Below are 4,166 nucleotides of genomic sequence, written 5' to 3' on the forward strand. Positions count from 1 at the left end.
GCTTCTCAATGAAGCACTGATTTTCTTTCGGGAAATGCTGCAAATTATCCGATAACCTTCCACAAAGGGCTTAACGAATAATACTAAAAATGGTATCACAGTATCTCCTTTGCCTGTAACTAAAACGTCTTGTGGAGTCGCTTGAATGGTTTCATTTTTAGCCTTCTTCAAAGTCCTACAGCGCATTTCCTGGAAAAAAGATGAATTCATCTGAAAACACATCATGTAGGAAGTCAACGCGGCTCTAGATGTCCTCTTTCCTGTCATCTGCAGTGATATCACCACAAAAGAAGGATATACAAAAATGGTAAGCAACCGATTCCTGTAGGCCACACATGAGCGTAGTGATCTGCTGGAAAATGAGTCCTTCAGCAATTCCTCGTTCTCCACTTTCCTCTTTCAGAACTACCTGATCCTTGGTAAGAATGTTGGGATGCAGAAGAAGGGAAGAATGTATAACTTTATCAGCAGCTATGTTATCAGACCAAATTAGAAATCTTCCAAAGGCCTGTGTTAAACCTTTCAGCCAGGCAGTCTTTTCAACCAAAACATCAAAGCCCATTCTTAAGTTCTGAAGAAATACAGTGGATACAAGATTCCACACATTCAGAACCATATTTTCAATTTGCAGACATTCTGATTTGTACACAACATGACTGACAAATGCACACATATCCTCAGATGTTTTCTGAGGGATGTGTCTGGGAATTACATGGACCCCAACTCATTTTCCCATTTGCCATGGATCTTGCTGTATCTGTGAAGTAAATACTCCTTTGTAAAAGCTAATCAAAGGGGCAGCTAGATGGTGAAGTGGGTAGAGCTCTGGCTTTGGAGTTAGGTGCACCTGAGTTCAAATCCAGTCACAGATACTTGACACTTACCAGTTGTGTGACCTTAAGCAAGTCACTTAACCCCAATTGCCCCACCAAAAAGAAAAAAAAAAGCTAATCAATGTTAATTAGTTAAATGGAACTGGGTTGCTAAATACTGATGGCTGAACACACCCGAATGCCATTATATGGGCCCCCCAACTCATTTTCACATTTGCCATGGATCAAAGTAATAAAGGTTCTCCAAAGTACATGTGAATGCTTCCATAATTTTCAGTGAGTATCTTCCTTGCTTTCAGTAGGCCAGCTGTTGGCTGGAGTACCTAGAAGTTCACATGCACATAGTTTCTTCTAATGATCTATTATAACTGATGCTCATTGGAACAAGGTAGGTGTCAAAAACTTCTCTCTTAAAAAAATGGTTCCATGACGATATTGGGAAGACCAAACTTGGGAGTCAAGGTTTTAGCAGAATGGCTTCTTGTTCCATCAAGGAAAAACTCAACTGGAGCATAACCACTCCACCACATGGTTTTTACATAGTCAGAGAACACAGTCCACTAGAGTCTCTTTCCACCAAATGTATGCCACCGAGTGATAAAGGCACATGACATTTGGAGCAGCTCACCCACCAATTTCATTCCCAGGAAGTCCACCCCTCCAGCAATGACAGGTGCAGGTAAATCACAGGTGTAGAAAACATAAGAGTCAATATAACTTTTATGGCTGGCAGCAGAATGACTGCATGCTCCTGGACAGCCTGTTGTAGTCTCTGAATACCTTCTTCATCCACACACACCTTGCAGATACCTTAAAACATTTTACTCAGACTGAAAGAAAAAGATCGGCAGTCTCCCAGACACAATTCGTGAGCCATCTCACCCAGGATTACAGAAGCTTCCTTTTGGATCATATCAGCAGACTCATGTTTCCCTGGAAATCTGCCTGATGATGTTCTGAACGTCCTAAGATTTGAGAACAGTACGTTTGATGCGCAACTTAAAGTCCCTTGTAGACGGTAGGTGTATAGCATTTCATTGCATGTTTCCGGTCCCTGAAATGCCGCCTCTCTGCCAACAAATCTTCAAATTCATCCCATTTTTTAAGGTCTTTCGAATAGCAGAGTCTGGTGTAAGTCAAGGCAGAAGCGACAGTGACAAAGCGTACAGATGAGCGAATCCCTGCCATGATCCCACGGCCCCTGTCCGGGACGCACCCAAGCTTCCCTGGTAAGCATGAAGGGCGGCGATGACCACCACTGTGAGCGCTGGGCCTTCCTTGGGCTGGCAGCAGACCCTCCTAGAGGCCCTGGGTGCTGCCATCATGGACCCCAATGGACTCCTTACCTCCACATGGAGCCATGTCTGAGGATGCTCAGGCCTTCCATTACACCTCATCCCTCCTTTCAGAAAGCAGGTTCACCAGTCAGTAAGCATTTATGGAGCGCTTACTATGTGTCAGGTCCTGTGCTAAAGGCTGGGGACACAAAGAAGGGCAAAAAACTGTGCCTGCCTTCAAGGAGCTTCCAGTCTGATGGGGGAGGCAACAAGTAAATAACTGTGTACCAATAAGATATAGACAGGATAAGTTGGAGATAATCAACAGAAGAAAGATACTAGCATTAAGGGGGACAGGGACTGTGTATCCCCTTTTTCTCCCCCTTATACTACTCTAGACCCGATTCTCACCAACAGGGAGAAACTATGGTTGAGTTGAGCAGTGCCTGGCACACAGTAGGTGCTGAATAAATGTTGACTGCTGAATGTTATTGTTTGACCTTCGCTCTCGAAGAGGACCATGACATCAGGAAGGTGATGCCATGACTTGCAAGTGAATTGGATTTAAGTGAGGGAGGGCTGTGCAAGGTCACCAGCCTCACTTTTTCCTCTGGAGCCATCTGGGTCCAGATACAGATTGCTGAGGTGGAAATGATGGGGACCTTGAGAAGGAGTGACCACTCCATCCTAGAGTCTGAGAGAGAGGAGAAGAAATCTGGGCAAGGTCTGACACGGTTTGAGGAATACCTCAGAGGGATACCTCCTCTGCCCCACCCCCAACTGTCAATTAGATTTCAAAGGGTTCAGAAGGAAGGACAGGCAGAATCACATGAATGAAAATTCTCCTGGGGAAGTCAGCTGAGGAGAGACGGACAACTTTCCAGAATGAAGTTCTCAGGACACACAAGGAAATGATTCCGATGAAATAAGAGAACTTTATGATCCACAGAGAAGTCGCCTGCCAATTCAGATCTTACAAAATATGGAAGCGATCAAAAGTAAAGAGAGACAAACACACAAGTATGACAGAATCCTAAAAAAAAAAGACAAAAGAAAAAAGAAAAAAGAAAAAAGGGTCAGGACCAAGCTTGAAGCCAGAGAAGAGTTGAGGAAATACATGTAATTCCAAACCTTGCAGAGATGGAATATCCCGTATATTGTCAGATGTGATCAAATTGTCAACTGATTCTGCTGCCTTTATTTCTCTCTTTAAAATCTTGGCCACAAGGGATGGCGCATGGAATAGAGAGAGTGGGAAGGATATGTTCAGAAATAAAGGCGATGTGAAAACAAAAGATGTCAACAGAGATAATATAAAAAACAAACAAAAACTATCCAGAGTGCCTGGAATGATAAAGCTTCAGAATGAAGTGAGGCTGCCAAGGAAGATTAAGGACAACAACCTGGGATTTTTTTTTTTAAAGCAGTGGATGAGACAAGGGATAAGGGCATTGCGGGGGGGGGGGGGGGGGTGGTTTCATTTTGACTTTTGTTTCTTCTTGCTCTGGAAGGAGAAACATTTTTGGACTAGAAAGACTCCAACCCAGTAATCATTCCAGGAGATGGATGCTGCTGCCTCCCCCCCCACTCCCCGGACTTCTTAAATCCCAACTCTCCTAAATTCCTTCCACCCCTAAAAGCCCTGCAGTCAGCAGACAGCCCATCCACCTAAAGGGCAAGGCAGTGAGGGGGCCTTGAGACACACTGCTAGGGTCCTCCCCTCCAATATCAGCTCTCATTTACACCATCTAGATCTTCTATGTACGATTTGTACATCGTTGCCTCCCCCATTTGAATGTAAGCTCCGTGAGGACAGGGGTTTTTTTTGGAGGGGAGGTGGGAATGCTGTGTGTTCCTCAGCACTTAGTGGTGTGCTCAGAACAGAGAATTAACAACTATCATTTGTGAGAACTTCAAGGTTTGCAAAATATTACAGGTATTAATATTTGTAGTAATTTACAAATATTATCTCACTTGATCCTCACAACAACCCTAGGAGATAGATTATTATTATTGCTATATTATTATCCCCTATTTATTATTGCCATTAGTATCT

General features: G+C 43.7%; 2 pseudogenes; both read right to left on the reverse strand.

Annotated features, from left to right (window-relative positions):
- Positions 1 to 17: 17 nt before the first annotated feature.
- On the reverse strand, positions 18 to 724 carry LOC114049474 (annotated as a pseudogene).
- Positions 725 to 934: 210 nt separating this feature from the next.
- On the reverse strand, positions 935 to 3,094 carry LOC114049463 (annotated as a pseudogene).
- Positions 3,095 to 4,166: the final 1,072 nt, after the last annotated feature.

The sequence above is a fragment of the Vombatus ursinus genome, unplaced genomic scaffold (genome assembly GCF_900497805.2).
Source record: "Vombatus ursinus unplaced genomic scaffold, bare-nosed wombat genome assembly UNPS02003238.1, whole genome shotgun sequence".
NCBI classification, from domain to species: Eukaryota; Metazoa; Chordata; class Mammalia; order Diprotodontia; family Vombatidae; genus Vombatus; species Vombatus ursinus.